The sequence below is a fragment of the Chanodichthys erythropterus genome, chromosome 12 (genome assembly GCF_024489055.1).
Source record: "Chanodichthys erythropterus isolate Z2021 chromosome 12, ASM2448905v1, whole genome shotgun sequence".
Taxonomy (NCBI): Eukaryota; Metazoa; Chordata; class Actinopteri; order Cypriniformes; family Xenocyprididae; genus Chanodichthys; species Chanodichthys erythropterus.
The window spans coordinates 20,963,711-20,982,314 of NC_090232.1; the positions used below are offsets into that span (position 1 = coordinate 20,963,711).

Here is an 18,604-nt window from a genome sequence, read left to right on the forward strand (position 1 = left end):
ATGACGTTACATCACAGTTAAGTCCAACTTTACAATACAAAACTTTGTGGAGAATAGAAATTATGCGAAAAATAAAAGACGAAGGTAAATATTTTTGCAAATGTATGCATGTATATAGATATAGAGTGATTGCTAAAACAGCAGAAATATCCAAAGCAGCTGTATAGTAGGAATTGGCCAAAAAGGAGATGTATATTTATTAAAGGAGCAGCTTGCAGACAACCACTTAATAAAGAGCAGATGTGGATATGATGGTGGGTGGTTTATAGCACATCTAACGGGCGATGTGATGACACCCTGAACAAAGATGGTTCTTGAGATGAATAGAAAATGAGGCTGACTTGCACCATGAGGAGATGATTATTTGTTTTAACTTAAGTTACAAGTGGACGTTTTTTTTTGTCCCTCATTGTGGGGCTTTCAAAAGGTCCACAGTAAACTGTTTAAATACTTTGCTAGAATGCGTTAAACATCTCAAGAGATGAGCGTTTGAAGTCCACCTGTTTCTCATTGAGATTCCTGTGATGTGTGCTCAGCCGGAACGTCTAAGCGTCTGAGGGAAGGGAAAGGCCGGATAACTGGCAGACTCTACACTGTCCTAGCATTGACAACACTTTCTCTAACAGGAGGGAATGCGGCAATGAATAACTGGTGGCTAGAGGTCAAGTATGAAGTTGTGGTTGCTTTGACGTTGGAAGGTGCTTTGTTTGTGGGCACTACTTCACCAATGATGGAAAAAAGGAACAAAAAATAAATTTCAATGCCAAAAATGACATTTTAAAACATGCAGCTATATGAAATCTAAATGGATGACAGGAAAACAAGCCTGTCTGCTGCTATAGCAACTGGATTTGAAGATGGATGTCCTTGGTTGGTTTGTCACAGAGTTTGAAGAAATTCAACCTCACAAACACAATCTCCACTGACATACAACAGAAAAATGTAACTACTACAATGACACAGCAGATTTGAAGTGTTACTTTATTTGATCACACCAGTACAGCAATTCTTTTAGTAATTTTGAAGTAATAATATTTGGAAAACCAAAAGTAATTTGTAAAAAATTAAAAAAAAGGCGTGTAATTCACTTAAAAAAAAAAACAGCTCATAAGAATTATTCGGACTTCATTGATCATTCTGTATGAATTATATTCACTGAAAAGTAATTTGTTAAGGAATCAGGTTACTTTAGTCATGCTATATATTTTTGATTCAGTAAATGGATTTGCTCATTTGCTAGAGTCATTTGCTAAAATAAAATCGTCTGGAGTACACTGACCATACTTATATTTTTGGATGAATCAACAATCATTTGTTCGGTAATTCGACTATAATGACTGGGTGTTCTGTTTTTGTCGTATTTACAAACACACGTTAACATATCCAAACGTCATTTAGTTCTGGTGGTTAAAGAAATGAACTAGTTTTTAAATTGTTTCCAACCCTACTCCCTTGATTAATCATGATAATGATCCAAACGAATTCCTATGACACAATCTCACAAATAATCTTCAATTAAATATTTATGTATCAGTAAGCAGCTTTTGGCTCCAAATTGGATTTCATGTGGGCTGGTAGGTTGCAACTTGAACACTGGGAGTAAACAAATTACATTTTACTGCCATTAAACAATTTTGTTGTTTAGCTCATCACAAGACAAGGCTCCATTTAATCACTTTATGTGAATGGAAAAAGAGACAAGAAAGTGTTCGCCACATTCTGGATCTTAGCTTAGTCTTTACAAAAAAGGCTTCTGCGGCTCTGTTTCAGGCTGATAAAATGGAAAAGCAAAGCTTTTATAAGTAAGAGAACATTAAAATGCTTTACAGCTCTTAAACGTAACTTTCCCATTCAATTTGGCTGGTTCTGATGCTAATTCATTAGGGTTCGTTTCTTTTTATGGTCTGCTGAGTTAGACTCTGGTTACCATTGTGGATTGACAAGCCCCGTTTCACAGGCTGATATTTGCGTCATAAACCTCCATTTTACAACAAAACACTTCTCTAACAGGATGTAGCTGAAAATAGCCTTGAAAAATGAACTAATAGAAAGAAATTCAGGCAGAAAAGGGAATTTAACCACCATCTTGTAAAGACAGCGCGCTTTTGATGCACTGCCAGGCTCCCAAGGTCCTTCATCTCAACCACCCCTCCGCTGGCAATGACTTCTGCCCCCATGACACGTGTCGGCCACTCAGCTTGCTTAGTCTGAACTATGGGAGAGGCTGCAGGGGGTTCCAAAATACAGTGTGCCCACTGTGCTGTCACAAAGTGCGCTGCAGGAAAATTCAGTTATCTGATCGCTCCCTGGCCTTGGATCAGTGACTCACAGCCCAAGGTTAACACAACACTCCAGCCACCTCCACGGTACACGGCAGAACAATTCTGCTATGCCAACAATGGCACCCTTGTTCAAAGCCAAGAACAGGCTGCAATAATCTCATGCTGCCTGAGCTCAAGCGCCTTCAATATGCACCCGAAGAACCTATGCATGTCATCTTATCTAGACTACATGAGTTCCATACTGTCACAATGACATTATTTCAGGCCATGGCTACCTAAATTGACTACTGCACTCTTCAACCAAAAGCCAAGACTGACCAATTGCTGAAAGAGAACGTTCTTCAGTATTTCTCAAGTTCTGTAGTGAAAAAACAACCACAATACATCCATAACATCCAGAAAAACTCTTACCAATGAGTTTGGCAAATATTAACCATTAAACACTTCAAATCGCCAATTTTTCCCCATCACAAAATTACCAAAATCATGATCTGATTCATTATGGTTTTAGAAAAAAGGTGTGTAAAAACTGTACAACAGCTCATCACTGGGAAGTACCCTTAAAGAGAACTATCTACCCCTAAAATGTCCATATTATGACAATAAAGTAGCAAAATGTATCAGTAAAGGCTTGAATACAATACTTTTTAAAATCTGATAAAATTTAAAACACTAGACATCATACACTTAATGTCTTTGTAAATAGTAACAGAAAAACTGTGCATTATACAGTAAACTACTGAGGATCACAAACTACCAGACTTTTAGGTCGTTGTGAACAAAATCAGAAACTTGTGCCTCATTGCTAGAAGACGCACGACAAATTTAAGAAAAATTTGTTTTAGAATAGTGTGCTCAAAATATCAAATATGATATCCTCCAACTGGATGGAATCAGTCTGAAGCTTAAAAAAAAAAAAGAAAAAAAAAAAAAAAAAAGAGAAAGGAGTCCGTTCATCATACGCTACGAGAAATCAGGCTCTGAGTGGCCAAAATTTGCAGATTGGCTCTGATTTTCAGAAACTACCACTGACTCCTCCAGACTGCAAATCTGGGCAAAAATTGTGTTGTGTATTCCAGTCTTAAAGTACTTCTATGAATATTTTAGGGGTAAATTAGGCATAAACTTGACCCACCAGTGATGAGCTGTTTTAGCCCTAAAGGCACAATTAGCATTTTTTTTTTTTCTGAGACTGCACACATCATAAGTTGACTTTACAAACTATGATATTAAAACATGTCTTTCACTTATCAGAACTAGAAAACTTCTGACCTTATGGTCAACCATGACCAGTGCCGTCATTCAGTTACACTTACCAGTGTGATCGACAAGTGTTGAACAATTGTGAAGGATTTAAAATAGCGAGAATAAACATCATCAATGAGCAGCAATGGCTAGAATGAGCATTATGGGAGCGTTTAGAGAGGTTATAGTAGTGATCTGCCAATCTCAATGAAAACATCAAGCTGTTAGACCACACTGCCACCTGCTGTTCACCAACAGATAGTGCACAAGATTAAACTGCACTTCTACGAAAAATGCTTTGTTGACTGCTGGGGGAAATGTATGTCGTGCACCGAAGTATGGATTTTTATTAGAAAAGATTCTGCTTACCTACCATGAGCAAATCCATCGATGACATCAGAAGTGGAGGGTGAATATAGAAAAAGAAGAAGAAGAAAAAAAAAACAATTACATCACTAGTTTTTAGCAAGGGTTATGCTTTCACTGTAGAACAAATGACCATTTTCCCACACCCAATTCCTCTTTGAACTTGATGAGAGCTAGAATGTAAGTGCACCATAAAAAAATGAACATGCATCAAATGTTATTATCTACACAGAAAGCATCATTCCTCTTGGGAAAAAAAACTAGGACTTCACTAGGACTGCCTCTAATAATCAGTGGCACAGATGGAGCATTCCGAATCAGTATTCCGAATATCTGCAGCCCTTCCATCAGAAAGACTGAAGACAAATAGGAATGGAAATCAACAGAGGAAAGCAGTATAAACAAAAGGCCAGGACATCCATGAATACTGATGGGAGGCTAATGCAGAAAAAAATGTGTGCATTTCTGGGTGCGGATATGGGCCACTTAAACACAAACATCCCGGGAGACTCCATAAGGGGTTTAATTAGCAAACTAAAACACAAGGTGTTTGACATAATATTAATATAAAAGGAACAGGAGCAAGGGAAAGTGTGCCAAGTGTGAAAAAAAACTGCTTTTAGTCCCTCATAAACACCATAATAAATGTACCCATTAATCAGTTGATGGAAAAACAATGACACATAAAATGATGACTGAGCACAAACTCATTAGTTAAACACTAACTTCAACGCAGTTCTGCTATTATAATCATGTTTTTTAATTTCTATTTTTTTTCTATTATAACCAAATTTGACTAAAACTTGTATATGGGCCATTCTACAGAATTGGTGCAAAGTGCTGTCCCACAACCAAAAAACACATTTAAAATGCATTTAGGTATTCACATTTTAGTTGTTTACTAAGATCCTATTAGCTATTGAATTCCACAATAATATTTAAAATATCAGTAAGCTTAATATATAAAATCATCATTTATTGTCCATTTTTAATTGGGAGGTGGCTATGCCGAACCCTACCCCCTAAATTTCAACTTGTGAAAATGATATTGTTTTTGAATGATGTTGTTTTTAAAAAAATTTTTTTTATTTTTTTAAGTGAAGTTAAAAAAAAAAAATTCTTATTTTACTTTTAAATCATGAAACTATGAATAAAAAAAAAATAAAAAAAAAATAAATAAAAAAAAGTCCTGCATTTTCATGTCACTTCCGAAACAGTATATGTTTTAGTCCATTGGCTGAGAATGATTTTAACCACATGTCTACATTTTTGATCAGGAAATATTCCTGTGTCTCTCTCTCATAGCCTCTCTTTCATAGTAAATAGTCATCATTGTGAGTTTAATATGTTCAAAAAATCTTTGTTTAAGTTTAAGGAATGTCACTACCAAACACCTTTTTTCTGCAAATTACATTCCGGAGCAAAGAGGACAACATGTCAACAGACAAGACAGAGCACTTATGATATTAAAGTCCCAGCTTTCAAAGTGTGCAATTTTAAGAAATTCGAACAATAAAAAACACTTTGCGGCTCTTTAATGTGTCATGACAGATCGCTGTAGCGCATCAGCTCAAGCGGCTCGTGAACCGATCATTTCTTCCTACCAGTTAATTTATAGCATCAAATAAATTGAATGAATGAACATGAGAAGGAATGTTGTTTCAAATGCGGAAAGACGTCTGTACACACCATTTTCAAGTTCATGTACACCGAGGTTAATCTTCTAACTCCTGACTGCTTTGTTCGACAAAATGGCAGATTCGGCGTTATGATTGGTTAGATCGCTTGTCAATCAAACTCCTGATGAAGGGTCAATTAAGCAACCTTTTTTAGGTATTATTCCATAAAATGTAGTTTTTATGTGTGTACAACTGTGCTAGGCAATGTGCTCATTATCATCTTTGAGCTAAGCTCAAAAGTATCTAAAATTGTCACTCCCGAAACTGTCACTCTTCTGTAATTGAACCAAAAAATAAAATTGCAGAACCGCAAGTAAAAAAAAAATAGTACAGAACAAATATCACAAGCTCCCCAAACAGCAAACAAGCACAAAGTGAAAAGTACACCAATGAAGCTGATCTTTTCAGTGAACTAATGTCCTCCAAGAGAGACAGGAGGTTGAGACAGCAGTTATCTGGCCTGAAGTCTCTTCTGCCACCCTGGAGAAGACATACTGTGCTCCTGACATCATTCCAAGCACTGAGAATGGCCAAAGCCTGCAGATTCCACACTTCTGATCTCTGAACACACACACCAGCCGTTCCTCTCTGACCTTAGAAGCCTACAAGATTAGAGACTGTGGAAACTAGACTGAAACAAGCCCAACAATGAAATCTGCAAATGCATCTAATACATACTTTCGTTATATACACGCTTGTTTACTTCATCTGAGGAGCTTTTAAGAATCCACCCACCCCCTTTATCCTTTAGGGTTGACCAATGTTGCCATTAGCATGCTTTCAAGTGTACTAAACCCAGTTGTGCTTATTAACGGAGCCCCAAAGCACAAGCATTAAGATTCATCGGTGTTATATTGATAACATACACTTTCAAATCCATCTTCCATCTAACACTGTGTTCTTTGAAGATAGAGGAGGTGTGTAGGGAGTAATGTGGACCTAAAGAGACTGTTGAAGATCAGGAACCAGGGACTGGCTATAAGACTAAATACAGAATCAAAAGACCTGCTAGATTCTCAAAGTCATCCCTCATGATTGATCTTCAGAGACTGGCCCAAGAGAGTCTCATAACAACCAATCATCCAAATATTACATAGCAAGAAAATGCAAATGCGACTAACTTTCCACTTCATGTTCATCTGCAAAGGCAACCGCAATTCAAATATATATATATATATATATATATATATATATATATATATATATATATATATATTTATATATATATATTTTTTTTTTTTTTTTTGTCTAAGGACACTGTGTTCTTGCTTTGCTCATCACTGCACAAATCATATGAGACCACATACTTTCAGAAGTTCTCAGGAAATCTGCAAACTGTAAAGACTTTCTACTAGGGAAGTGAAGACGGAGATTGGTGCTTAATTTGGTATAAATAGTTACACTTGCAATGAAGTTACTGAGACAATGGCATACTGATCTTTTAAAGATCATAACAGGTCTTGGACATTATAGCTAAAACAATACCTCAATATTTCTCAGCCTTCTCTCATTTCAACCAAATTGACATTGTTGCTTTGGAAAGGTTGATAAAAGCTAAATACACAGAATGAATAATTTTTTTTTTTTTTTTTTTTTTTATACATAATTTACCTTTTTTAACATCAAAACTAACAAACTTTCCAACTCTAGCTGCTTTTTTGTTAAAGACAAAAAATTCTTAACACTAAATGTTTACTAACTGTAACAATATTTACTAACAGCAAAGCTAGCTTTTGCAATTTGAAGAAAGTTGCTGTTGGCGGTCAGTGTGAGTATAAATGCAGGTCTTTTCCCAATTTTTTCAACTTTTTTCATCAACAAGTCACCTGCCTAGAATCACTGAACCATATAGGTGGCTAATATCCATTGATCAGGTCTGAGCGGGAGGACCGATTTAGCCAGGGGCGCATAAATGAACAATTAGGTAGGGATGCACCGAAATGAAAATTCTGGGCCGAAACCAAAAACTCTGGATTAACTTGACCGAAAAACTATTATTTTCAGAGCATGTGAGCAGAGCGAAGCGGGAAGCAGATCAGTGAACAAGAGGGTAGCGTCATTTTACCAGTGTTGCGCAGCACGGCTATATCACACCATGTTACAGCATAGTAGGGCTATTGCAAACAGAAACAAGCATACTTCTACATAGAAATTTCATGTCGGCACGTTATTTGACTTTGCTTTTCAGATGAGTTTGAGTGGTGGCCGTGAGCAACTGAATGGAGCGCATGTGAATAGAGCGGCATGTTGAGCGGAGCGTCACACCACGCAGTGATAATGGCTACAGCCGAAATGAAACCCAAGCGTTAAACACTAAGGGGAGGGGTGGGGCGGCATATATTTTCGGCTCATATTTTTTTGCCAAATATTGTCTTTCAGCCAAAAAAAACGGTGGGTCTTGACAAAAATCCAGTGCTGAAAAACAGCTCAATTTTGATCTGCGTAATTCATACAGAGAGTCTTTATATGTTAGATAAACAAAACATAACATCCCCTACTGCGTGAATCACCAAGTAGGCTGTGTGTAAAATCTCTCTAGTCTTATTATCATATTAAAAGCATGGATCACTTGACACGCATGTAATCTGCGGACTGAGCAAGTCTGGTCTCCTATGTCAAGTCAGCAGTAAAAGTGTTCTCGAAATGTGCTGGATGAGCAAGTCATGAATATTTAACAACAACATGGTTATACAACAACTTGAACGTTTATATACAGTGAGACCATCAAACCTTGCTTAAATAGAGTTAACTCAAATTTATTCAAATGACTAAATATTGTGCAGCACAATTTATCACTTCATATCGATTATTCATTTTGTTCAACATTCTTAATATAAAAGTTTTTGCTGAAACAAGGTCTAATGACTCAAGTGATGGACAATAGATGCATATTATTGAAGTATTTGCAAGTAGAATATCTTTCAAATATTAAGGCAACAAATTTATGTACACGAGAGACACTTCTGCTACTTAAATTGTTGTAAATCTAATCCAAGATTAATTTCACAGTGTCCATATGTGAAAATCTCCAGAAATTATGAAAATGGAAGTCCTGTAGCTTTCCATTACAAGATTAAACAAATTTGATAAGCAACACTTTCCTTCCTTTTTCAAACTTCTGTCCATGTAAAAGCATGTAAAAACTCCATGTAATAAGAGTTAGGATTGTATAAAAACAAAAACTTCTAGAAGGATGGATGCTGTGCTGTATGCTGCTTACGTGACGCACATCTTAAGACCAAGGTCCTTGACTAAAATGATTGGTTGTGATCGGCTTGAAATGGAGAGATTACTGTGCAATGCTCCAGTGAGGTTGATGGTAATGCTAGGAACCTATTAATAACCAGGCACGTCAATGGGTTACATTCGTACACATACTGCCAAACAGTTTATTCAGCATCTCAACTCCGTGAGATCCCACTAATGGAATCAAATTCATTGAGATCAGAATCAAGTAGGACAAGGACCAAGCAAAAATGTTTAAATTTCCCCTACATGTCTGAATTTGGCCCAAAATCAACTTATAATTACGTCTTTAAGAATCATAATACATTACAGCATTACATTACATACAGCATTATTGGACACTCTGAATTATCATACCTATAAGCTATAAACCTTCACCCATCAGGTAGGTGTGGGGGCGCATGTTTTATTGGATGTGCAGACTAATATACTGGTTTTATAAATAGGCATAGAGAATGCCTGCGCTCCATCACCCACATGATACACGGTCTTGATCAATCTGGGAATCCGAGTCAAGTTTCCTGAGCTGGGCAACAAACTCAACATGGATGCTGTAACTTCACTTCTATTGAATGCAGTTATGATAAGTTCATCAGACCAGTATAGAAACTCTGAAACTCAAGAAAATACATAATATCAAAGATGAAAATAACACTGACACGTGTCATTGCAGTCATAATGAGCCTGTTGTTTCAGACAAAGAGAGCTTAACCAGAGAGAGCAGGATTGTATGTTGTGCAGAAAATTTAACAGCGAAATGATCCATTCTCCTAACCGAAGCTATAAGGCTAGAAAAGGGCCACATAAAAACAGAGCAAGGACCGAGCATGTTGACGGACCTCATATCTCTCTGGTGCCTGTGCATATAGAGGATTGTGTATGACAAAATGCATGCACTATTTGCCAGTTCAACACAAACCTAAGTCCAAATCGACATTTTGACAGAACAACAAATTAAAATTTTCAATGACAGCAACAAATTCCTTGAGGAACCTAAAACAAAGCAAGGATGCCATAAGGAAAGCATCACATGATAATGGATGAACTCCGTGGCGACGTCACACTGACAACAACACTGTTCTGAGCAAGACTTGGAGACAAAATCATGGGACTAAAATAGAGGAACCCATCAGAGATCAGTTTGAAAGGATAACCTCAACCAACTATGCAGCTGGCTACATGTGTTCAGCCTTCAGTGAGGCATGTAGTGGGTATGCAACACCTCCCAGAATCTCCGATCCAGTGTCTGCTATAAATCTGCTTTTTCACTCAATTCAGAGAGCTTGCCAGTCTCTCTCTCACACACAATCAATCTAGAGGGCAATCTAGGCTGGACCACACAGGCAGTGGCATACGGCTTTATGCCCAAATTAAACGAACCATGTAGACAGCTGCGTCAGTTACACCATGGCCAACTGACTGCTGCTGGACCGCAGACGAGCCAAATCACCATGGGTAGGGAGGATAGGCTGATGGAGAAGGACAGAGAGTGAAAGGTGAGAAATGTTCCCAAAGAACTAGCGATGAAGACCAGACAGTGTTTAGCCAGAGACTGACATAATTTACCTACCCTCATGTTGCTCCAAACCTGTATGATTGACTTTCTTCTGTGGAACATAAAAGATATTTCGAGAAATGCTTGTTTTTTTGGTAAATACGTAAGAAACAGATGGTAACCAAAATTGTTTGGTTAACCTTTTTCAAAATATCTTCTGCAGAAGAAAGTCAGTCAGAAAAGTCTGGAACAATGTGAACGCAAGTAAATGTTGACCGAATGTTCATGTTTTGGGTAAATTATTCCTTTAACAACAAAAGTGTGCATAGTTTAACAGGCTGGTGAACATCACATCACATCAAATTCAGTGTAGTTGAGGTTCAGGTCAGGTCAGGCTATCCATGGAGGAACGTCGTTCCAGGGTAACTGTTACTTGACCTGAAATTCTAAAGTAATCAACCACCACCTCTCAAGATATCCTGATAACTAGACTCAGATTACAAGCTGTTAACAGCAACAATGTGCTGACAAAGCATATTTAGCACAAACATTCATTATTGCAATGGTCCTGGATATTGAAACGTTCTTTTTAACAGAGCAGCCCTATCTTCAGTTACGGCCCCTGGCTCTCGGCAGATGCTGGGAGCTCGTGACACATTCCAGGGCCAGGAGAAAGCCTCTCACCCGCACTGCCAGCTCTGCAAGAAATGTCAGCACCTCTTGGCAGCCTTGCAGCAGGTGGGAGGTCTTCAAACACGTGGTAAAAGTTGCTGTCTGAGTTCAGCATGTTTTTTTGAATTGATGGAGCTTTGGGTACAGGGGGTGGCCCAAAATCGTCAAAGGCCAAGATGAGAAACAATGTCAGCACTTCTTGGTGGCTTTTCTGCTATCATGTGCCAGCTGGACCGATTGCACTGTGTACGCCACTTCCCTTCAGCAGCAGGTCAGCTTCTGTGTGCTGTCATGACTTGACAAATGTGTGGGCTTCTACATTTTTTCTACATTAAAAGCTACACATACAAAACAGTCTTAACAACATGTGACAGAATAGCTGAAATCCCTTAATGTTTGTTGGTGGAAGTCCAGCCTTTCCATATGGAGAATGCCGCAATACTGTTTGCCCAACACTTTCTGTATGTCTGTCCAGCGCTGGAATGGGCCTGCTCAGAATAGCTTTGGGCAGATGCCTTCACCGAGCGTTATTTGGAGCTCAAGGGCAATGCAATCCCATCATCTTCCTCCTATAGGAGCTGGCACAGAAGGGCGGGAGGACACATCAGCTGACTCGATACTCAAACAGTGCCCATACACAACAAGGTGAAGAAAAGTCACCTAGGTAAAACCATTTTAAATTGAGAGTGCCAAGATAGAATGGCAAGAGTTTGAATAAATGTGAAAACTACTTTTGCCCTTTTCAGACATGCAAGAGCGGGAATGAGCCTCGGGTTGATTTTCTATGCCCACAGCACAATGGCAGGCTGTTTACTTAAAGAGAGTCAGGGGTAATTAATATGTGCCCCTGAAATCTCTCTCTGTTCTAAAATAGAGTTGTAGAATATGAATCCATCGTTTAGACAGTTCAAGAAATTTAAATGAACCATTCATAAAAGGGATGTATTGATTCACTTGAATCACTGTGCAAAAAATCTACATCTGTAAGCTAAATAAGTACCATACCATATTGCTTTTATAAAACGGTTACCACACAATACAAATATTAAAGCCAAAAATATGTATCAATGCAACTTTCATGAAGTAAATTGTCATTAAAAGTCTTCCTTCCGCCGAAAAAAAAAAGAGTCCCTGACAGTGAACAGCAACAGAAGTTACATTATTACGCCATTAGATGGTGGCAAAGACTGTCTTTATGAGTGTGTCAGTCAGTAGCGAATACTTTTACATTGAAAAGACTGTATTGTTGTGAACACGGAACAAGACGCAACTGACAAATGCTTTTGAGTTCAACATGTTCCTGGGTCAACATTTTTGTTGATCCTGGAACAACATTCAAATAAACCAATCAAATTTGAGGGACAAGTTTACAGATTATGTCAAGTTTAGGCTTAAAATCATGAATTGGTGCTTCTACATCAGTTTTATTCATCTATCATTTCCCTCTGATTTTTTGGATAACTTATGGGTAGGGTAGTTTTAGGGGTAGAAATAGGGTTAAGACTAAATTTTCGAACTGAAATGTTGTTCCAGGATCAACAAAATATGTTGACCCAGGAACGCATCTAATGCTGTGTTCACACCAAACGCGAATAGAGCGTCTGGCGCGAATGATTTCAATGTTAAGTCAATGTAAAGATGCGTTTAAGCGCGTCTGGAGGTCTCGCGGCACGAATGAGGCGTTTAGCGCGGCGCGTAAGACGCGAATTCGCCTCATTCGTGCGTGTAGTTCGCGCGAATGACGCGAATTGAGCGTTTCGCGCGAATGGTGCTGTTTGTGCATTTACGCGTTTAACGCGAATCCGAGTTGAAAAATTTGAACTTTGCCGTAAATTCGCGCCGCGTTAACCAATCAGGAGCATGCTTGCTGCTGTGGCGGCAGGCCCGCCCGGAGTCACTCATTCAAAATGGAGATATTATCAGTGAGCAGTCACCCAGAGATTTATGACACAAGTTCATACTTCTATAGAGATGGGAATAAAAAGGACCTCGCTTGGAAGAGTGTCGGTGAGGAGATTGGGCAACCTGGTAAATTGTAAATACACATTTCACTTTTATCGACCCACGGCGGTAGCTCTCTCGATAAACGCATGATCAACATCAGCCATCTTGCAAACAGACAACCGCCTAGCACTTACCCCTGCCACAAGAAGCGGATTTCGCCCTGATTTCGGCTCGGAATGCATTCAAAATGTTCAAGCGGCAAACTAGACGCGGTAGACGCGAATTTGATGCTCTATTCGCGTTTGGTGTGAACGCAGCATAACTCAGCAAAATCAGGACTTGCAGCCTTGTCAGTCAAAGGAAAATCCCTTAACTGTTAAAAGGACAAGATAATACATTAAACATTTAAACAGATTTTTTATTATGAACACAGGACTGACGTGAAGGAAAATGTTAAATCTGAATGCAGGTAATAAACTCACTTAATCTCTTTCTCACAATACTCTTCTACATAATACAGTAAGCTTCAATGAACAATATCAATTGAGAACATACAGTTTACGTTGCTAAGGGTGTTGTGTAGTGATACACAGAACCGTTGGGTGAAGTGGTCATAGCTGTGTTTTATCATGAATAAAACACAGCTATTGCCCAATCAGAATTAAGGACAGGAACTAACAGATTTATAATATAAATTATACCCCATAAATTCCCACCAAATGAGCTAAATTTACCCAGGGTGAGCAAGTACTATATCCTGTCCTAATTAGGATATAAGGAACAATTCACCTGGAAATGGTGCATCTGGAAAATGATCAGCATGTCAAAATGTATAGTGCCAACACACTGAATTCACCAAACCATTATTTTTTTAGTAGAGTCATCTTGTGTTCTGCAGAAGAATGTGGGTCATGAAGTGGAATAAATGACTTTTTTTTTTTATTATTATTTTGGGGTGAACACTTTAATCCCCTTCAATGCTGCTGAGATGGTATAAACTATTTTGAGTGCATACACAAGTTAGATCATTTTGGATATATTAAAAAAGATACTGTCCCTTTAACTTTCTATAGTACTTTGTTAATAGCTTGTAGTGTAGTCAACAAATGTCCTTAGCTTAGAAAAGACTGACAATACAAAACAATTAACAGGTATAGGAAATAATTTCCTGTGAAGGCAGCACTACAGATGTACACTATAGTCTGCAAGCTGAGGCAACTCTAAAGATGTGTGCGCACACCTTGGCAAGTAATCTGGTGAGCAAGTATGAGCATCAAAATGTTGTGATCAATTTTATTGACATCCAAAAAAGGAAGGTCGTAGGGTTTTTCCAAATGAGACATGACAAGCACCATCTTGTCTCCATTAAAAATAAAGCCCCCAAACTAACCACAGTGCATAGAAACACAAACACTTCACAACAAATCCAAGTGCACTGACAACCCTCAAAGCCAGAGCTTAAAAAAAGCCTGAACTGTACAGCATGTAACATTTACCACACTTAAATTTGTTTGTATGTGCTGCCGGTGCTCTTGTGTGAGATATTGTTAGCACATGGCTCACTTAAACACACAGAAAGTCTTGCACAATCAGAACATAAAGGAGACTGCGTCAAGCTAAAGGAGATTGTTTTATGTGGTCACTGAAAAAGGAGTAAAATGCCAGATCACCATGACTCCACTGTAAGAAAATTTTCACTTTATTACCCACATCAATATTTAGAAACCCCAGTGCTTGAATGGGTTAAGGAAGTTAAAGGGAAAGTTTACCCAAAACTGAAAATTCTGTCATTACTCACCCTCACAAGACTTTTACTCATCTTCGGAACACAAATGAAGCTCTTTTTGATGAAATCTGAGAGCTTTCTGTCCCTCCACTGACACACGCAACTACCACTTTGACGATTCAAAAAGTTCATAGTGAGATAAAACTAATCTATATGAATTGAGCTGTTTAGTCAATTTTCTGAAGAGACATAATCGCTTTATACGATAGGCTTTTACTCACATATAAACATTCATCAACTAACACATCAGTTGTGGTAAACGAAAGCATTTTCACTTGATGTTCGAGAACCAATGAGGTTTTATTCCCGTGTGTTAAGCAGCACGTTTCGGTTTCCATAAGGACCATTGAGGTTTGTTCTCATGTGTCACGTGGGTTCAGTTAAGCTTCTCTTTATATTTGCTGATCAATGTTTATATGTGAATAAAAGCCTAATTTAAACTCTTCATCATATAAAGTGATAGAGTCTCTAGAAAATCTGGACTGAACCGCTCAGTTCATATGGATTTTTTAATGATCTCTTTACGAACTTTCTGAAGCATCAAAGTGGTAAGCTCTCAGATTACATCATAAAGATCTTCATTTGTGTTTCAAAGATGAACGAAAGTGTTACGAACGACATGAGGGTGAGTAATTGATGACAGAATTTTCCTTTTTGGGTGAACTATCCCTTTAAAGGGACAGTTGATCCAAAATTTGAATTCATTAGCTACCCTTGTCATTCCAAACCCGTATGTGGTTATATTTTCAGTGGAAGGGAGAAAAAAAAAAAAAAAAAAATTCATTGAAAATGTTGGATTTGCAGCAACTTTTAAATCAGTTTTTCCAAATCACATCAAATTATCACTGTTTGAATGACATGAGGGTCAATAAATGATTTTCACTATTGGGTAAACTACCGCTTTAAAGAAAGCATAGTGAGACTTACAGGCCAAAGGTAAGAGCTCAAGTAGCAAATGGCTCGATGGTGACCATGGCAGTGGCATAGCACTGATGGGCAGGACCGGATCACTTTACCCAACTGGCAAAGCAGATCCGGAACAGAAAAGCAATACGCATCCAAGTGCTCTGGCGTGAAAACTCAAGTTCATTTCCTGGGGGTCTTTTCAGAAACAGCTGACTTCTATACCAGGCCTGGGAAAAATAAAGTTTTGTCTCCTCAGCATGTCTTCATTGGAAACTCAGTTGCCAGCTATTCATAATAGGGTCTCTAAGATGGCACAAAAGTAATGGCTAAAAAAAAAAAAAAAAAAAAAAAAAAAAAAAAAAGTTAAAATGGAGATAACTTTTTTTGTTGTTTTGTTTTTTTTTGTCATGAAACTAAGTACATACAAGGACTTACTAATTTTTTGGATATGAACAAACATTTTTATCCTAAGTTTCATCCCTGTAGGACATTTTTGTTATTTCCTTTCTACAATGATAAAAGCAGCAGCTTCTTTATGCTCAGTGGAGTCTGCAAAACCTGCTGAACAAAGTTTCAGGGATCTTATATTGGTCTATGGGGACCATGAGATATTCAAGCAATTTCATTCACTGGGGCCAGCTGGTGGATCTCAAGTCACTTCTGCAAGGTGGTGTCTAAACCAGCTGCTCATTTGGCGAGGCATGGGGATGCCTGTTTTGTGATGTTGAGGTTTAGATCTATTTTTGCTCTTTTCTCTTCCTCCTTTCGATTCAAGAGACTCTGCAGTCTCAGTGGAGGCCTGACTTTACAAGGAAAGTAGAAAGTGAAGGGACAGCATTAATTCTGAACGCCACTCCTCAAGAACAAAGGCAAGCCACAAGAGGAATGTTTCCGGAAGTTAATCTTCTGGAAGGAACATGTGCACATCAGTGATACAGACTGTTTTATTTGGCTTGCTGGCTTCGCTATCATTTGTTTGGTTCCCACCACATCCACAATCTCTTGAGAACATTGGTGGTGGGTGAGAAATTAAGCATTGAACAATGTGATGGCAAATACTGCAAGGTTTCATCATAAATGATTGGGTAAGACATATTCTGTTTTCACTTACTGGTAGTCTTTTAAATGAATAGATTACCATGGGTAATTGATACACAGCCAGATTCAGTATTCTCTATTCCAAGGGTTTTCAAAATGTCAGACCTCCAAATATAATGATTTCCTTTTTAGGGACCCCCTTCCTAACACAAGCATTTAAAGGTTTGGGGTTGATATTGTAAAGTTTTTTTTTTTTTTTTTTTTTTTTTCTTATGCTCACCAGGCTGCATTTCTTTGACCAAAAATCTAGTAAAACACTAATGTTGTGAAATATCACTTTTTAAAATAGCTAAAAGTAAATAATATATTAATATTTATTTTAAAATATAACTTCTGTGATGGCAACACCGAGTTTTCAGCATCATTACTCCAGTCTTCACTCTTCAGTGTCAAATGATCCTTCAGAAATCATTTGAATATGCTGATTTGGTCATCCAGAAACATTTCTTCTTTTTATATGTTGAAAACAGTTGTTCTGCTTAATATTTTTGTGGAAATGATGAATAGAAAGTTTAAAAGAACAATGTTTGAAATAGAAATCTTTTGTAATTATTAAATGTCTGTTACTTTTGATGCATCCTTATTGAATACAAGTACAAACAAAACAAAAAAAAAACCTTACTGACCCAAAACATTTAAACGGTAGTGTATTTTCAGACACTTTCTCCATATATCCATCATATCCACAACTAATGGCCTTCATTCATATAACTTCGACAAATTGCATAAAAAGGTTGAGAGCATCTGTAATAACAGCAATAACTTGAAGCTAAATGTAAAATCCAGTGACATTAGACACCCAAGACTACAATAGAGGCCACCATATATGGAAATGTCTATAAAAAGAAGTTTCTCAAACTATGATTTAGTGACGAGGAAAATTACTTTCCTCGTTGTCTTCCGCTAACCCACTTGAAAACGCAAACATGTTCGTTTGCTGTATCCCAATGCCCTTATTTCCCAACAAGTTTTTTAACGAAATGGCTGATACCGGAAGGTCATGAGTCAAACTTAAGCCAGTTGGCGAGGTGTAACATTGCAATGAGTTCTCCATGAACAGAGTTGTCATGTATGTCTTTCCGGCCGCTCCCGCTTTGACTATGCAGCACACGTGTCACTGTATTATGGGATTGGTAGGACGTTCCATAGACCAGTGAGCAGCTGCTTTCCTAACCAATCAATACATTTTCTCTGGATCTGGGCAGGGTTAAAAATAGGAACTCCCAGGCAAGTCTTTTTAAGGTCACCGGATGGAATCTTAGTGGCGACTAAGGAAATCATGAGAAATAAGATACACAAACATAAATGGACACCATTTTCTTTTGAACACAGCCAAAAAAAACAGATGATTCCGATAAACGAGTATAAAGTTCTCTCTTTTTATATTCTCGTATCTGTTTTGGTCAATATGATTTTATTTCACTAAAGCACACCCTTTTGCTAATGTCCCTAAGCGACTTCACTGAATAATACATGAAGCACTAAAATGACATCAATGTGGCAGTATGACATGCTCAAGCCGGCGCTGCTATATTGAGTCTCCTGACTGTGCCCAAGCAATTACTGCTATTGTTGGTTTAAGAACGACAGGGAGGCTGAAGGTTGAAAGATGACTCACAATCCCAGCAGTTGCCGATGCATTTTAAACAGCACCAGAGAGCACTGATTCTATTCAAAATCCAAAAGCACAATACTATGTCTGAAATTTCCTGGGGAACAGTTACGAAAACTTACATGCATAAACCGAAGGTGTCAAGTAAATATATATTTTCTAGTAAAGAATGGGTATAAACTGGTATTATTCCAGATCTACATATTTAAAGCAAAATAGTGTAGTTTTAAAATGCCCAGTACAGAAAGATGTCACCTCAAGTGTGATAAATAC

At 37.9% G+C, this 18,604-nt stretch overlaps 1 protein-coding gene across 4 annotated transcripts in view; it reads right to left on the minus strand.

The window, feature by feature from the left end:
• fbxw7 (F-box and WD repeat domain containing 7) overlaps positions 1–18,604 on the minus strand; it is a 174,551-nt gene that overhangs the window by 60,714 nt on the left and 95,233 nt on the right. The gene's annotated exons all lie outside the window — the stretch shown is intronic.